The following is a 19,279-nucleotide window of genomic DNA, read 5'->3' on the forward strand; positions in this document are numbered from 1 at the left end:
GTTTGCTGTGCAAAAGTGAGTGGAGACAGAATGAAACATTAACATTTTCCCCATCTTGAATACATAACAGTTTAAGGCATCCAGGAGGTATGACATAGGTCAGAGTTTGTGTCACACAACCCTAACAACCTATGTGCAAAGCAGCCCTTCCAGTACCAAGGGATCATTCTTGCTTTCTATTCATTTCAGTTTTAATTGTAATTGTAAGTCACAAATCTGAAGACAGTTTTGTCTTATTGATCTGTATCAACAAGAAAATAAGTAGAGAGATGCTGAACTATTTTTTCTCAGCACTTGTCACAGACATTCAGACCATCTGTGTCTGTTGGTTTGAACCCAGATCCTTGTGGTGAAATGGCAATGTTCTAACACATCATATCAACAATGCCTACTTCTATGCCATCTTAAGCAGATTGATTCTTGAGATCAATCAACCCTTTTCTTATGTTGTTTCCTTTCATTAAGTATTTTTCCTCTGAATTTTCTTCAGGGATTGAGCTTTCCTAACAATATTGCTGAATAATTGGATGCCAGAAGACATGAAAAAAGTCTCAGATTTATAGAACACCATATTCCCCTTTTCTGTGGTTAAAGATCTGGTCTCTACTCCTTGCTCCTAAGATTTCAAACTTATCATAGGGAATCTTAAATGTGTGAGTTCATTCAATTACAGGAGCAGAAACCAATAAAACCCAGTCATCTAAAACAAAGCTTCCAGGCCCTCTCTTACAATGTTAGACATTTTCTTACTTTATTCAAATGTTTTTGCCTTCCTCGTACAGTGTACTTTGGGATCAGGACAATGTTGGCTGACCATCTTCTCTACCATCTTTGTTATGATGTGGCCCTATATTTTTAATTCTAATACCTTTTCTTTTTTTCCATATCTTTTAATAGTCTTACTTTTCAAATGAATATATTTATGGCTTTTAAACATTTTAATTAACTTTGCATGTAATAATTTCAGGCAATTGTTTCATATTCTGATATCCTTCATGGACAAAGCTTTTCTGGAATCTCCTCTAAACCGCCTCTTGCTATCTCGGATGATGTCTTTTTCTTATAAATTTCTACAAGATGGTAAGTAAACATCTATCGACCCAATCACATTCATTCATTAGTTCCATACCTCACAAGAATATAATCTAAATTTATAACTTTGCCCTAATCCAGGCGTCATCCCGATGTGGATGTCACGAGGGGTTGAATTTTCTCTTCCTTTGAATGGCTCAGGCACTGGGAAGAAAATTGGGAAAATCAAGTGAAAGTGAAGAAATTGGAATCTCACTACTGAGAAAAAGTCCTGCTTTTCCACTTCAGCTTTAAGTGGCAACTTTAAAATCTCACTATTGAATTGCAACTATCTTATTTCCATGCATTTGATTCTTCTATGAGCAAGGTAGTAAAGTATTTTACAAAAGAAGCAAATATGAGATGAGAAAGAACTTCTTCACACAGCAAGTGGTGTGTAACATTACACACCATAGTGTGAGGACAGATCCTAGATTGCGTCATCTGAAATGGTGGCTTTAAATATGGCAAAGGCACTCATACCAGAAGGTCACAACAGTGGTGAGCCCTTACAACTCTCCTGTTGTGTGATACCACGGGAAGGTACATAATTAATTAGGTGAAGAGCAGAAGATTATGTGAGAGAGGTTGCTCTGGGCCATTATGGACTGAACACCATAAACCTCATTCAACAAAACACTTTCACAGCAATGGGAAGATTCCGTCCTAGGTTTTCTTCAAGATTGGTATCCTACCCAGGGTACAAGCCCAAAACTGAAGATTACCTTTGAAATAAGAACTTTTGTATTGTAAAGCTCTTGTAATGAAACTTGGTATCCTACTCGCCTTTCTTTGTAATTCTGTACAGGTAGCTCTTCCATAACGGGATGGTTGCATTCTTCTGCAAACCCCTGTTATAGAAAATTGCACTTTAGACACAATGCTGAAAGCGTTGGCAAAGTAATCACGTTACAGCCAACACACATTTTAGAAGTTCAAGCTTTAGAAACATTGTCTCCAATTCGGCAATCATGTTACAGTGAATTCACATTAATTGAAATGCGCTTAATAGCAGATCGGCCTGAAGTAATGTTTTACACTTGGTGAAGTTAGACACCTTAAAATCTTTAGCATTTAATTCATGTTTTCATCGTCCATTCATATGTTTGAACAGTACTCACATACAAGCTTTGTTTCTTGAAACCACTTATCTTTTTAAGCCCTTATGAAATCTTCTGTTCCTTCCTTGCAAAATGCCTCCTCCTTCATGTTAAATGGAAACAGATATGCTGTTTCCTTTTCTTATCTTGTGATAATTAATTTACAGCTGAAAACTGAGATCCCTACACTGACCAGGTGCTAAGATTTGCTTTTATTCAGTATGATAGTGTTCGTGTCATCCAAATTCCCTTTGAACCACTTCCCAATTAAAACCATGAAACTACTTCAAATTCCATCCACTTGCACCAAATTCCTTGTGAAAATTCAGCTCTACAAAACCATTGATGATCCTTTCAATTACTCTAGAAATCCTTTACGCTAATTTGACATGTCTTACCTTTTACAATACTATGATGACTCTTTGTAATCTGGTTACAATATTCCAAGGCAAATGTTTTTGCCTTCCTAGTACAGTGTAATTTGAGATCAGGACAATGTTGGCTGACTCAATCTTCTCTATCATCTTTGTTATGATGTGGCCCTATATTCACAATATTCATTTATTCTATTACTGATAATGGATTCGAGCAATCTTTCCACCACTGGAATTGGTTGCATTTTGTTAAATTGTCGTTCTTTTTCTGAATGTATTGTTGTCCAGTCCTTCAACATTGTTTCCAAATCCTACAAAGTTTGATAGGTTGGAATTGATATATCCCATTTTGTTTGTTAATGTCTTTTAAATTAGAAATTAACCAGATGTGTAGAATTGTTCAACTTCAACTTTATTTTGTAGTTACAATTTTTCTTTACAATTTTAACCTTTGTAAATTAGTCCTTTTCATTAATTTATACCAATGTCTTGAGCAATGGATCGGAATACTGAAGATATTGCAGATCAGAAAGTTGGAGCAACTCGAAATATCTGGCAGCATCAATGGAGAGAGAAGCAGATTTAAGATTTCAAATCCAACTTGACATCTTCAGTACCAAAGTGAAAAAAAGTATCTGTTTTCTGCTTTGCATAAAATAGTGAGAAGCAAGTGGAACTGAAGAAAGGTCCGGAAAGGTTTAGAGGATGAGGGAGGTTAGAAATCAAAAGGTGCCAAAAAACAAAAGGGAAAGAGTGGTTTTGCTATAGAAAAAATACAAAGCATAGAATCATTCGCAGGCATTAGCTAGCAGTGTAGATAGCAGAATATAAGCTGGATCCATTGAAAACAAAATCATATTACCTCTGGTTATATTTTCTTTCTCTATTATGAAAACCAAAGTTTTAAATTACTTAGAAAACCTGTCATGCCATCATCCTTTACATTGTTATTATTTTAAGATTTATAAAATGTTTCCTTTAAGGAACTATATCTAAGAACTGAGGTACACCATTATGAGCGTAACATTTAGGCTTTTGTAGCATTGTCCAGCAGTCAAAAGAAATACCAATGACACTGAGAATAATGTCTGGAATCTACAAAAACTATATTGTTAGTTTGTAAAATGGAACAATACAACATTCTTTCAAAGTTAAAATCACACAACACCAGGTTGTAGTTCAGCAAGTTTATTTGGAAATATTAGCTTTTGGAGTGTTGCTCTTTCATCAGGTGGTTCACTTGCTGTTCCTTCATCAGGAAGCTATTTTTCCAAATAAACCTGTTGGACTATAACCTGGTGTTGTGTGATTTCAAAGTTTGTACACCCCAGTCCAACACTGGCACCTCCAAATCATAACATTCTTTCAGATGATATAGCTTAGATTAAAAACCACAGAGTCAAATCAAAATCAAATGGTGTCAGACATCTTACATCTCCCTAAAATGAAGTTAATATGTAAAAACTAAATTGATCATTGCTGAAATTGTATTGTTTAACCATTCTTTTACTGCAGGCAGCAGATCAGATATGATTGCCACACTATACAAAGTACAGAACATCCATCAGCCACAGAGGTCCAGCATTCCCCATCAATGGAAATGCATCAACAAAAGCAGCTACATGGTGCCTCGGTGGTAAGCACTGCTGCCTCACAGCGCCTGAGACCCGGGTTCAATTCCTGACTCGGCGACAGACTGTGTGGAGTTTGCACGTTCTCCCCATGTCTGCGTGGGTTTCCTCCGGGTGCTCCGGTTTCCTCCCACAGTCCAAAGATGTGCGTGTCAGGTGAATTGGCCATGCTAAATTGCCCGTAGTGTTAGGTAAGAGGTAAATGTAGGGGTATGGGTGGGTTGCGGTTCGGCGGGTCGGTGTGGACTTGTTGGGCCGAAGGGCCTGTTTCCACACTGTAAGTAATCTAATCTAATCTAAAAGTTATGACAAGACTGTCTGTGTGGAGTTTGCACATTCTCCTCAGGACGCTCCAGTTTCCTTCCACAATCCAAAGATTTGCAAGTTAGATGAATTGGCCATGCTAAATTGCCCACAGTGTTCAGGGATGTGTAGGTTAGGTGCATTTGGGATAAATATAGAGTAATGGAGAATGGATGGGTGGGGTACTCTTTGGAGAGTCAGTGGGGACCTGTTTGGCTGAAGGGCCTGTTTCCACACTGTAGGGATTCTATTAAAATTATACCAAATCAACTGCACTTGTCATAGGAGTAAGCGCATCATTTTAAGAATGAGCAGAAGGAACTCCCTGGAGAAGGAACATTATGTTAAGAATGGCTGTTTGGTATCTACTCAATCATAATGTGTACACTTTCCATTCACAAATGAAAGACTATGTATGCACTGCATGGGCAGAGACTGATGAAAGTGGAACTGACTGGAATTTGACTACCTGTCATTTCATCTTGATTTTATAACTCACATGTCTGTAATTAATTCTGGTTAAAATAATTTTGTTTGGTTTTTTGAAGAGAAATTTAGTTGCAGCATTTTATTTGTCTTTGGACTGGAATACTTTCAATGCCTTCACTCAGAGATTGCCTTGTATATATCTGTGCTGAATTTGCTCAATCTCATTGATTTCTTTGCTGGTTTTCATTGGTGCCTTAGACTTTCCATTTAATTTTGAATATTATGGAGAATATTGTGTTAAATGTTCATCCTTTATCAAGTGATTGAATTCTTCATTCATAAATTCACGGCTTTTATCACTCATTAATGTACATTTATCACTCATCTGTAATGACTCCAGTTTACTTTCAGGATTCTATAATCTCACTTGTAGTCATTGATGCAGTTGGTTAAACTCCCACTAGTCAGAATAGTAGTAAATGATGACATAGTAATCAGTCCCTGTAAATATGAAGATGTCTATTCCAATCTTCATCCATAGTCTATCTTGAATGAAATGCATCATAAAGCAGTTCTTAGCTTGTATTCATTATTAGCTGGCTGATACGGATCTTAAACTTAGTGCTCGTATTTGGCCCATAGAGGACATATTAAGCCTTCTTCAGACTCAACTCAATTCCTTGATGGATTGCATTGGTGTGCTTTAGCATCTATTTTCTCAGGATAAAGACTCTATTTCTTTTGTACAAGATGTCATCTTGGGCTATCACTCAAGTTCTGCTTGCCCAATGCTCTGTTATAGCAACTAATTTATCCTTGATCTTTTCATGCCATCCTTTCAGCAGTACTGCATGTAGATCAATTAGAGAATTGCAGCTTGTAATATAGACTAGATAAGAAAGGTAATTAACATTCATCAGATGAGGGAATCACTTGCTGGGCCTACATTTATTGCTCATCCCTATTTGTCCTTGAGAAGGTAGTGATGAGCTGCCTTCTTGAAATCGTGTAGTCCATTTGGATATCCCTCCTATAACGCAATTAGGAAGGGATATCCAAGACAGTTCCAGTGACACTGAACAAACAACAAAATATTTTCAAGTCAGGATGGTGAGTAGCTTAGAGGAAACACACAGGTGATGGTATTCTCATGTATCTGCTGCCTTCATCCTTCTGTTGTAGTGTACATGGGTTTGGGAAGTGCTATTTAAGGAGCCTTGGTGATTTTCTGTAGTACATCTTGTAGATAATATACTCTCCTGCTACTGCTACTGAGCAGTAGTGGTGATGGGACTGAATGTGATGCCAAACAAGTGACTGCTTTGTCTTGAATGGTGTCAAGCTTCTTGAGAACTGTTGGAGCTGCACGTATTCAGGAAAGTGGAAGTATTCCATCACACTCCTAAATTGTGCCTTGTGAGGTGGTGAGGATTTGAGGAATAAGGAGATGAGTTATCCACTGTATGATTCCTAGCATCTGGCCTACAATTGGAGTCATACAGTCATACAGCATGGAAACAGACCCTTCAGCCCAACTAGTCCAGCCAATGATAATCCCAAACTAAGCTAGCCACACTTGTGCTTGGCCCATATCACTCCAAAATTTCTATTTCATGTACTGATCCAAATGTCTCTTAAACACTGTAACTGTACCCACATCCACCACTTCCTCCGGACGTTCATTCCACACACAAACCACTCTCTGTGTAAAAGATTTGCCCCTCATATCTTTTTAGATCTTTCTCTTCTTACCTTAAAAAAAACCCCGGTTTTGATATCCCCCACTCCAGGGAAAAGACACCTGACATTCACCTTATCTAGAAATAAAAAAACTGCAGATGCTGGAATTCAAGGTAGACGAGCAGGAGGCTGGGAGAACACAATAAGCCAAGAAGCATCAGGAGGTGGAGAAGTTAACATTTCAGCTGCAGCCCAGGAGAAAGATGAGGTGTTGTTCCTCCAAATTTGGTTTAAATCATTGTAGCAATATAGGAGGCTAAGGATGGTCATGTTGGAAAGGGAGTGGAAAGGGGAATTAAAATGGGCAGTGACTGGAAGGTCCTAGGCTGAGATGTTCAGTGAAATGTTACCTTAGTTTACATTTGGTCTCCTCAATGTAGAGAAGACTACAATGGGAGCACCAGATACAGTAAACTAGGTTGGAGGAGAGATAGGTGAACCTCTGACTCACCTGGAAGGACTGTGTTGGGGTGGTGGATGGATGTGAGAGGGTGGCATACTAGCAGGCTTTGCATCTTTTCCGATTGTGGGGGAAGGTACCTGGGGTTTGGGGAGGATTGGGGGGGTGGGGGGGTTGAAGCGGTCGTGAGCCTGGACAACTGATTAGCTCAGATTACTTACAGTGTGGAAACAGGCCCTTCGGTCCAACACCGCCCCACCGAAGCGCACCCATCCAGACCCATTCCCCTACATTTACCCCTGCACCTAACACGACAGGCAATTTAGCATGGCCAATTCACCTAACCTGCACATTTTTGGACTGTGGGAGGAAACCGGAGCACCCGGAGGAAACCCATGGGGAGAATGTGCAAACTCCACACAGTCAGTCGCCTGAGGTGGGATTTGAACCTGGGTCTCTGGCACTGTGAGGCAGCAGTGCTAACCACTGTGCCACCGTGCTGCCCACAATGTTGGTCAATGGGAGGAATGAATCCAGTAGGTAAAAACAAGGACTGCAGATGCTGGAAACCAAAGTCTAGATTAGAGTGGTGCTGGAAAAGCACAGCAGGTCAGGCAGCATCCAAGGAGCAGGAAAATTGATATTTCGAGCAAAGGCATCAGGAATAAAGGCAGGGTGCCTGCAGAGTGGAGAGATAAATGAGAGGGGGAGTGGGAGGATGCAACATTGCGTTCTCTAATTTCAAATAGCCTCCCTTCCCATTCCCAACACCCCTCCCAGCAATGACCCCTACCTTCCATTCCTCTCAGGAACCTATTGGATTCATTCCTGGTCATCAACCCCACCATCCTTTGACCCAACATTTCAACTCCCCCTCCTATTCTGCTGAGGACTTCCTCCAGCCGTCGTGTTGCTATGGTCTGGCGATGGAGGGAAATATACCCCTGGAGGTGGGGTCCATTTGGAGGTGGCCACTCCCTCCGTGACATGCAGGTCCTTGGACTCCTCCATCGCCAGACCATAGCAACATGATGGTTGGAGGAAGAGCGACTCATCTTCCGCCTAGGAACCCTCCAAACACAAGGGATGAACTCAGATTTCTCCAGTTTCCTCATTTCCCCTCCCCCATCTTGTCTCAGTCAAATCCCTTGAACTCAGCACCGCCCTCCTAACCTGCAATCTTCTTCCTGACCTCTCCACCCCCACCCCCACTCCGGCCTATCACCCTCACCTTGACCTCCTTCCACCTATCGCATTTCCAACGCCCCTGCTCCAAGTCCCTCCTCCCTACCTTTTATCTTAGCCTGCTGGACACACTTTCCTCATTCCTGATGAAGGGCTCATGCCGAAATGTCGATTCTCCTGCTCCTTGGATGCTGCCTGACCTGCTGCGCTTTTCCAGCAACACATTTTCAGCTCTCTTCACCTATCCCCATCTCATCACCTGCACCCCCCCCCCCCCCACCCTCTTTATCTGCAGCTCCATTTATACCCAACCCCAGTCCTGAAGAAGGGCTACACCTGACACATTGATTTCTCCACCTCCTGATGTTACCTAGCTTACTGTGTTCTCCCAGCCTCCTGCTTATTCACCTTATCTATCATGGACTAGGCCAGATCCCCTTAAAATATATTAAGAAAGTAGCTTAGACACTAACATTTTCTTATTTCACAGTTAAATGCGAGGTACTGTGTTCCAGATAATAACTTAACTCTATTGAACAACTTTAACAGAATAACAGATACAGTAACAATTGCTGATTAACTGTTCCAAAGTGACATTCTCTTTGGCAAAAAGACAAAGTCAGAAAATCCTGCATACAATCCAGCAATAGAAAGAGAGAAAAAATATCAAGTGAAAAATGTGCGGGTCAGGTGAATTGGTCAAGCTAAATTGCCCGTAGTGTTAGGTAAGGGGTAAATATAGGGGTATGGGTGGGTTGCGCTTCGGCGGGTTGGTGTGGGCTTGTTGGGCCGAAGGGCCTGTTTCCACACTGTAAGTCTAATCTAATCTAATCTATACTGAAGCTGTAGCTTGTCTGGGGATATAGCAAGTTCTGGAGCACACAATACGGTTGCAAATATGTTGTCAAACATTTTGCAGTATCCTATGCCTCCAGCTGTTTCTTGATATCACATGGAGTAAATAGAATTGGCTTAAGCCTGGCATCTGAAATGCTGGAACAGTCTGGAGGAGGTTGAGGTGGATCAACCACTCAACACTTCTGGCTGATGATTGATGATGATGATTATCTTTTGCACTGATGTGCTGGTCTACTGCATTGTTGAGGATGAGAATGCGGAATCTCCTCCTCCAGTTAGTTGCTTAATTGTCCACCATTCACAACAATGAGATAGGACAATTCAAAATCCATTCATTGTGGAATTGCTTAGTTCCATCTATCACTTGCCTATTTGGCCCAGGTACAGGCCTGTTTATTTTTGTATATGCACCAGGGTTGACACCTTATGTTTAAGTTTGCCTGTTGTAGGGTTGATGGTAATACTAGTGTACGGGATATGATGGACTACGAGGTTGCAAATCATGTGGGAGTATGAAACTGCTGCTGTTGATGATCCACAGGGCCTATTCCACTTAGCATGGTGATAGTGCCATTCAACACAAAGGCAAATATTCTCATTGTGAAGATAGGACTTTATCTCCTCAAGGGCTGCTTGGTGGTCATTCTCATTGACACTATCGTGGACAGATGCATGTGCAAGAGGCAGATTGGTGAGGATGAGATCAAACCTATTTTTCTCTCTTGTTGGATTCCTCACTACTTATCGCAGACCTAGTCTAGCTTCTATATATTTAAGTACTCAACCAGCTCAGACAGTGGTAGAACTGCAGAGCCACTCATAGAGGTGGATATAGATGTTCCCTACTCAGAGTAAATTCTTTGCCCTGTTGGTGTTGCATCCAAATGATGTTCAAGATGGAGATTTGATTCATCAGCTGAGAGAGAATGGCACATAGTAATCAGTGGGAGGGATTCTTTTGATCAAAAAAATCCAGCACCATGAATCTTCATTGGTCTGATGTCAATGTTGAGGACTCCCAGGACAACTCCCTCCTAACTGAATACCATTGTGCCACCAACAATAAAAACAGAAATTATTGGAAAAACTCAGCAGGCCTAGTGAAGAGAAATCAGAGTTAACATTTTGGGTTGAGTGACCCTTCCTGAGAACCAGAAGGGTCTGGTTCTCAGGAAGGGTCACTTGACCCAAAATGTTAACACTGATTTCTTTCCACAGATGCTGCCAAGCCTTCTGAGTTTTTCCAGCAATTTCTATTTTTATTGTTTCTAATTTACTGTTTCTGCAATTCTTTCAGTTTTTAACCATTGTACCACCACCTCTGCTGGGTTTGTCCTGCTGGTGGAAAAGGACATATCCAGGGATGGTCTTGTCTGGGACATAAAAAGGTATGATACCACGAGTACAACTATGTCAGGCTGTTGTTTACTTAGTCTGTGGGATATTTTGGCAATAGAGCCCAAATGTTATTAAGGAGGACTTTTCAGGATCAACAGGGCTGAGTTTGCAGTGTCAGTTCCAGTGCTTTAGTCAGTGCCATGTATTCCATTTCAGTTTCATTTATTCTTGCAGACTTTTTAGCTGTTGATGAAATTTCTGCCATTTCTGAAGGCAGTGAAGAGTCATTACAGTGGGTCTAGAGGCTTGTGCAGACAAGATCAGGTAAGGACAGCAGGTTTTCTTCCCTAATGGATGTGAGTAAGTCAAATTTTTGTTTATGAGAATTGGCAATGGTTTCATTGTCATTATTAGACATTTAATTTTATTTTTTTAAAATTAAGTTCAAGTTTCACCATCTGCCAAGGTGAGCTTCAAACCTGGATCCCTAGAACATTGCATCCGTATTCGGATTATTACCCTACTAACAATGTCACTATGATCTTTGTTACACTGTGTGTCATTGATATTTTCAGGCCATCTTATGCCTTTACTTCCTGCAGTATTTGGAGAGTTGTATTTTATGTAGTTTGCTTGATTTAAGCAAGATGCTTAACTTTTAGATTCAAACTCTAATTTTCTTCATAGGGATTGCTGCTCTTAACAGCATGCTAGCAATATACATCTGCTTCTTTTGCTTGTATTTCATTTCTAGATGATAACTTTGCATATTAAATAATGTTCTATGCAGGCACTTTGGAGCAGATAGAAACAGTTTGAGAAGGATGCTTTAAAGTGGCCTGTAGTCAGACTCCACTCTTAATTTGTCTCAGAAACAAGCATTCATTAAAATACTCACAAGAAAATACAATAGCTAGCAACTGTCTCAACCCAAACATGATGTGCTTGTGTTGTGTCCTGGAGGTAAATGCAACTGCTTGTCCTTGTAGCATAAAGGTTGATACAATTGACTTCCAAGGAGATATTTCACCAAGTCAAATGCTCCTTGGATGTCTTGCTGGCATCATACTGCAAGGTGCCTTGATAGCACTTCATACCTGATGTTACTACTTCATCTGGTTTCACTTGCCAGTTACCATCCTTCACATCAATGGGAGTAAAGGCATTTGACTTGGTGAAATATCTTCAACATCAGAGTAGGGAGTATTTGGGAAATAGCAATCATAACAAGGTTCAGCATTAAGATCCCTGGAAAAGGGCAAATTTTAGGAGTCTAAATGTTGAACTGGGGCAAGTTAATTGTAAATTTTGGTCAATCAGAGAATTTCAAAAGAGTATAAGCTAAATACATACCCATGAGAAATACATATGGCGTATTCAAAGCTAGAGTATTCTCAATGTCTAAGGATATTAATGAAAAAATAAGGTAGAAAATGGAGGTATATAATGCATACCATAATAATAATAGCAATCAAAAATCGGGAAGAATATCTCAAATATAGAAGAAAACCTAAGGCTGGAAGAAGGAAGACCAAGAGGAAGCATGAGGAAAGGATGGCAGGCTACACTAAAACAAATGGGAAAATGTTTTTCAAACCTACTAATAGTAAAAGATTAGTGAAGGATAGAGTGGGGCCCATAATGAACAAACAGAGCAAGCTGCTCACTGAAGCAAAGGATATAGCAGAGGTACTAAACTAAAACTTTGCTTTACCAAATTAGAAGATGGTGGCAATGGCCTAGTTAAAAATATGGGTGTTGAGCAACCAAGCAGTCTAGTGAGAGATCAAGAAGTGGTGCTAAAAGGCTGGCAGCACTCCAGGTAGAGAGGTCACCAGGCCTGGGTAAGATGCATCCTAGATTGCTGAGAGAGATAAGGGAGGAAATTGCAGAGCTGTTGACAGAAATTTTCCAGGCTTCTCTGAATACAGGGTTAGTTCTAGGAGTCTGTAGGATTGCAAATGTGACTCTACGATATAAGGAAGGGCAAATGATAACCCAGGAAACTACAGACCTGTCAGCTTGACATCAACAATGGGAAAACTGATGGGGCCATAATACAATAAGATAAATATACACTTGGAGAAAAAGTTGAGACTACTTCGTCAACATTACTTTGTCAAGGGTAGGTTGTGTCTGAAAAACTTAATTGAGTACTTTGACAAGGTGACACAGACAGTGGATGATGACAGTGCTGTGGATATTGTATATTTTGACCTTCAGAAAGCATTTGATATGATGCCAGATGGCAAGTTGATTAACAAATTAGAAATGTTTGGGATTGATAGGTCCTTGGCAGCGTAGATTAGAAGTTAGCTAAAAGATAGGATGAAGAGGGTAGGTATAGATATATACTTCTCAGAGTGGAGATGAGAGGACAGTGGTGTTCCACTGTGTTGGGACCCTTGCTTTTGCCAATTCATATAAACAATTTGACTCTAAACTGAGGACACTATAAATTGTGATTGGCCAAATGGGCAGATAAATTTCAATGCAGAGAAATGTGAGGTCATGTATTTTGAAAGAAAGGAAGTGATGCTACATTTCTACAGAATACTTGTTAGACCATATTTGGAGTATTGTGTTTAGTTCTGGCATCTTATTTAAGGAAGAATGTTAAATTCTTTGAGAAGGTCCAAAGGTGATTTATTGGAGTGATACCGGGAATGAGGGAGTTTAGACACAAGAAAAGATTAGAGAAATTGGATTTATTCTCCTTGGAATAGAGAAGATTAAAAGACAACCTTATAAAGGTGTTCAAAATTATGAATAATTTTGACAGGGGAAAGAAGGATATTCTGTTTCCTCTAATTGGTATGCCAGTAATTAGGGGTCACAATTTCAAGATTGTCAAAAGAGAAATAAAAGTGAGATGAGGAGAAACTTATTTTCTCAGAGAATTGTTAGGATTTGGAAGAGTATTCAGGTGGATTCACATAGGAGGTTTCAAAAGAGAGCTGGATAGAAATTTGAAAGTGATGAATTTCCAGGATCACAGACATAATATTTGAGAATAGGACTAACTTGGTAGCTCTTTTGGGAGCTGCTACAGACACAATGAGTCAAATGGTCTCTAATTGACTGTAAAATTCTATTATTCGAATTGTAGGCATGGGTTTGTGAGATCCCTTCAATCCACTTTTGAGACCCTTTGGACTGATGCGTAGTGTTATGGACCAGGCCAAATCCCCTCAAAACATTTCAAGCAAGTAGCTCAGATCTTAACTGTGGGAGTAACATGGATTTTCCAGGAATGATACAGCTGGTCAAACCACTTCGTTTTAAACAAAACAGAGTTTATTTACAAGATTACCAAATAAAACACCAACAAAAGAGAACAGAATACCGAATAACTTAATCTATCTGAAACCCCAACAGACTATCAACTCAATGATGCTGTTCCCAATACTTGCAACAATTCCCATAAACATCCCTTGGCACAAAAGGTAAAATCAAACGCATGGTCTAACAAGAGAAAAGTCAGAGAGAGAGGAGTATAGGCCTGGTGCAGAAGCTTCACAACTGCCTGACTGCTTTCAGTGAATAGCCAGACTAACCAAACCAGAGGAAAGCTGAATTGGTAGAACCAGCCACTTCCCTTTCATTGTACAAGTGTTTTAAAAAAACTTGAAAGCTTTTTCATGAGGCAGTATCTGTTAGCTATAATCAAATTGGCCCTAAAACCCTTCAAACTTTTCAGAGTCTGTGTCTTTTACAACCTCTCTGGAAAAAAAGCCAAGGATATCATAAGCCTGTTAAAGGAGCATCACCATCACACCAGTCTCTCTTTTCCTCATTTTTCACTGCTATTATGCTTCTAGTTCAGTCTGTCATTCTTTACCAATTCTGCATTGGTCCCACACTCTTATCCACTTCAAGATGATATTCACCAGAAAGATATCGATGACCTCTAAAAACATCTTTGAAAACTAGAATCTGTTCAACATTTAATAGACCAGATAGCACTGCAAATCTCTAAAATATTTAGCTTTATGTTTGCTTCAGTTGAGATCAGTGGATTTTGCTTAATATCTGCCATCTGTTACTCTAGCTGTTCATTCTTCCAATTACATTGGACTCTTGGCATGAGTATTGTTCCTTTATATAGCCTTAATGTTGTCTTCAGTGGCTTCATTTTGGGTTACCATTTTGAGTCACATTGCACAGGTCTTAGAACTCATTATGTTGCACGAGGCGTTTCACATTCATGTGATGCTCGCCTTCTGCAGTTATCATTCTGTCACAAATAATTTAGACCTTTAGATTTGATATTACCAACTCCTCATATGAGGCAAAGTGTTTTGTCTAATTCATCAGCTGACATCTTGCCAGCCACCAATTTTATAAGCTTGTTGCACTTATTTCCAGTTAACACTTACAAGTAAAGTGACTCAGTTTCTTGCAGTTACAGCATTGTTTTCCCCATGCTATATATGCATCACTTACTTTTACATGATGTCATTCACAATATTTACATCTCTACTCTGGCCTTGATCTTTTTGCTGGCTTTTCTACAAATATTTCTTACTTTTTCCAGTATGTTGTTGTCATTTGACCTGTAATTTCTTGAACCATAATGCAACACCTCCTCTATTCTTCCAATAATATATTCAAGCTTCTAATTAATGACTTCTTCAGAGCTTCTGTGTCTTTTGATATCATTGGGGTAGGTTTCTTCTCTTTCAGTAGATGTGTTCTCATGGCAAGATCTCTTATGCCTAAAACAATCCCACACCTGGCAAGATAACCTTTCAGTTGGTGATGAGGATTTGGTTAGGTGTATCAGTGTAATTACATATTAATCAATACTCTCCCTATCCTCTGTGCTCTGACGTTGAACAAATACAGTTTATAAGTAATATTAATCTGGAATGTCAATGTTATCATCAATGCTTGCAACATCTAACCTACCTGGCTTTTCTGCTGTTCAGCAAGATCTAGGCTGCAATACAGCTTGTCATACTCTTAGCCCAGCACTGCCATTTGAGTTGCAACTCTTTATGTTTTTTAATTAATTCTGTTGCTATTTCACAAGTTTGTCACTGACAGTTGCAAAATTCCAAATCTGCTTTGAATCTCCTTTCATTTTCACATCAGTAGGAAGTAAAAAATGTGCAGACATTTTGACTCACCCAGTAACGCAAAATTGCAGACTGTTGATTTTTTTTACTCCTTCCTTGCTGTTTCTTTCTGTACCTGGCTCTCTTCCAGCTTTGAAAATTCATACGTTTTCGGCAGCACCTCTCTGACATCACGTGTCAAGAGATATGCTTAATGACTCCCGCAGACTGCACAAAAAATACTTACAACAGAGATGCATGACTATGGCAAGCCAGACAGCACACCAAGTACAATGGCATTTCTCCAAACAGTACAGAATCCTAAAATATGTTTTTAAAAAATGTCTTCAAGATTTCTTTTGTCAAGATATTGCCTTAGCCTGAGTTTGCTACATTTGCCAACATCATTGTAAACCTTAGACCTTGTTTTTAATCAAAATGCTAAATCAAAAAGCAGCCTTGCCTTGTTGGACAATTCTTCAGTTCCACCATTATCACAGAGCCTATCATTTTTATGCACAACAAGCCACAAAATGCTACATTAATGGACAGCTTTTGACTGACAGAAAGGACAGAGTTTAAAAGCAGAAAACACTGGTTGAATGGTTAGATTTGCTCACAATCACAAAGACTATTTCTGTGCTTTAAAGACACATCCCAATTTTCGAACTGGACAAACAATTTTTCTTTTTGATGTAAACTAGATCTAAGTTATTTTTCTCTCTCAAAGTTCTTTATTTCATTGTTTGCCACATCTTGAATATTTATTTCTCTCTCTCCAATCTTCACCCATGAATGTTTTAAGCTCTCTCTGGCATAGCAGAGCCATTGTAAGCACTATGACTACATTAGACCCCAGATGTGAGTAATGCCATGAAGATCGGCTGGCATCATCTATATATACAACTAAGAGAGTGGATTTTATAAAATCATTCTCTCAAGTACAACATTGTGTGCTAAAGCCTATGTTGGGAATTTCAGCTTATCAGTCATGAGGCCGCTGCATATGATTTTTGATGAGTATTTCCGACATGTTAAGCTCTGATTCCAATGCACAAACCAGGAAACCTACCTTTGAAGAGAATTCATAATACAATAATATAAAGGCAAAAAATTTGAGGACACAGCATATCAAAAATGATATTCTCATTATGAGATTCCATCATGATTACAGTTGATGTATTACAACAACGATGCATGACTATGGCAAGCCAGACAGCAGACCAAGTACAACGGCATTTCTCCAAACAGTAGAGAATCTTAAAATATGTCTTTTTAAAGTTCAAACATGCTTATATAAGTATAAATGTCTTTGAGACATTTTTATCTCACAATACTGTCTCTTACTACTGTCTTAATACTAAATGTTTCATATAGTCTTTACATTAAAGTGAAAGTAAAGAGCTGCACAGAGTGGCGTTTCAAACATGAAAAATAATCATGATTTGCATTATACTTGAGGCATAGATTAACAAGACACGGAACAATATGCAAATCACAACCAGTTCTATTATACCCTTTATTTTCAAAAGCACATAGCTGGTCTTTGGATGGGAACACTGGCCATTCACAACAGGGCTTGATCTCCAGCATGTGTCGTTTTCAGTACAGATTCCAGCATCTGCAGTAATTTACTCCTGTAGCTCGAAAATCACATTGGCAGTAGATATCTCAATTTTCACCTCATTATAAGCCTGTTTCTGCAGATATTCTTGGATAGAGGGGCAATTCTAAGGCTATCTAAAGTAAAGTTACCCCTCAGGGAGGCCCCAGTGACAGTTAAAACAGCTGCCGTCCAGACCACGGGCTTCATTATAATCACATCACTGGATATGAGCATGTACAAATGAGGCATGAAATGGAATTGAGCTTCCCATTATGTCATTGAAGCTGTCAGGTCTGTGCACTCACAGATCATGGGCAAAATAGTATTGGTTAAGATGATAAGGACACAGAAAGTAATGTTGTCAGAATGGCAAGGGCCATTTTGAAGGAGACTGAGCACCATTGCAAATCCTGTATCGGGTTCTAGAAATTTCTCCCCCAGCTCCCACTCAATGTGAGTTCACTTAGCAAGAGCAGTATATAAATAGACAGACATTCAAACACAAAAGAGCCATGGGATGATTCTGAGAGTCGGAAGACCCACATGGCAATATATAGTCAACATATCTGCTAATACATTTTAGGAATTCATTCATAAAGCTTAAACTTCTGCTTTTTTTTAGTTTAGATGACAGGGACAACAGGCATAATTACAAAATGTCGGACATTTTAGAGTGAAGAAATTGAAATTAGAGTGTGGCAATTCTCCTTGCATTGTATGTGGGATGGATCAATTGTACCTACCATATCCAAAATGATGCGTATCTGTTAAGAGAAAAGAGTTACAGTATCCTATTAACAATTTATGAAGCTGATAACTCTTGCTTAGCAATCAGATCAAAAAATTCCATAACCCCTGAAGGCATATGTTGGCTTGTTGGTAGGTTTTACTGCAACTACTTTTGTTAAATTTGTATTTCTATTTTTAAAGATCAGTTTGTCTCTAAACTGTAGTTAATGTGAAGATGGAAAATACCAAGTCCACCATTCTCTGATTCTCATATATCCTGCACCTTTCCCACATACACCTCCAGGCATGATGAGGTGCAGCTTCCTGAAAAACCTAACAGAAATGAAGATAGAGCATCCATCTTTCTTGGGCAAATCCAGCAAATTCCTTTTACAATTGTCATTTGTTTAATGATATTTTGACATCAGTTTTAATCACTTTATTTGTATTTTCAGGCCTCATGGAGATGGGAAACAAAGTGAAAAATACCACCGTACAATTTTCTCAACATCATTCCTGGCACTGCCAATTTTTATAGCAATGGAATTAGGGTTGACACAGCTACTGATTAAAATTGTTAAGGACCTAAATCAGGCCAAAGAAAGCAGCCTGCTGGGATTGATCTAGTCCTCCTTCGGCTCTCTGTACCTGATGGCCTGTTAGGAAGCCAATATTTCCAGGCAAGGCAACTTTTTACTTCAGGATTGAAAATGATGATAATGTTGGCCTAGATTTTTCAATAGCCACATAGTTGCTATTCTGGTGGATAGGAATAGTAACATGAGAACTTTGTGGAATTCCCATCATTGCAGACTTTGAAGGAATTGCCTAGGAATTTGAATTTTCTGCTGGGCAATTTCCTTACCCCAGAAGCTCTCCACTTAAATCACAGACTTTAGAAAGTTCCACTGATATTAAGTACATAGTTACTTAGACTATGCATTAAGTCTAACCCTTCCTAACTCCTGATTAACAATTCAACAGATTCCATACTTACATTATAGACACTATCTTCCCTCCACCAGACCTTTTACACTTCCTAGAAATGGACCCAACAGATCTCTGGGACCCAACATACTCAGTCCCTACGACCTCCCCCCGCAACCCAGCTTATAGATATCCACTAGCATCCTAAACTTCCTTCCTACCTCACCCTTTTGCCAATCACTCTGATCCACTCTGCTGCAGAACCTAATTAGACACACCCTTCCGTCCAATAATCCATGCCAACCACAATCTCAAATTAAACTGGTCTCACCTGCCTGCACTTGGTCCATTTCCCTCCAAACATTTTTTAATCATATATTTATCTAAATGTCTTTTAAACATTGTAACTGTACCCACATCCATCTTTTCCTCCGAAGTTCATTCCACATGTGAACTACATTGTTTAAAAAAGACACGGGGGCAACTTCTTTCTCCTCTCATCTTAAAAATATGCCCCATTGTCTTGAA

At 39.3% G+C, this 19,279-nt stretch overlaps 1 long non-coding RNA gene across 1 annotated transcript; it reads right to left on the bottom strand.

Annotated features, from left to right (window-relative positions):
• Positions 1–965: 965 nt before the first annotated feature.
• On the bottom strand, positions 966–15,630 carry LOC132806815 (uncharacterized). The gene is made up of 3 exons (XR_009641781.1): positions 15,562–15,630; positions 1,797–1,922; positions 966–1,236 (listed from the first exon to the last, which is right to left on the bottom strand). It is a non-coding gene; the product is annotated as an uncharacterized LOC132806815 (long non-coding RNA).
• Positions 15,631–19,279: the final 3,649 nt, after the last annotated feature.

The sequence above is a fragment of the Hemiscyllium ocellatum genome, chromosome 3 (assembly GCF_020745735.1).
Source record: "Hemiscyllium ocellatum isolate sHemOce1 chromosome 3, sHemOce1.pat.X.cur, whole genome shotgun sequence".
NCBI lineage: Eukaryota > Metazoa > Chordata > Chondrichthyes > Orectolobiformes > Hemiscylliidae > Hemiscyllium > Hemiscyllium ocellatum.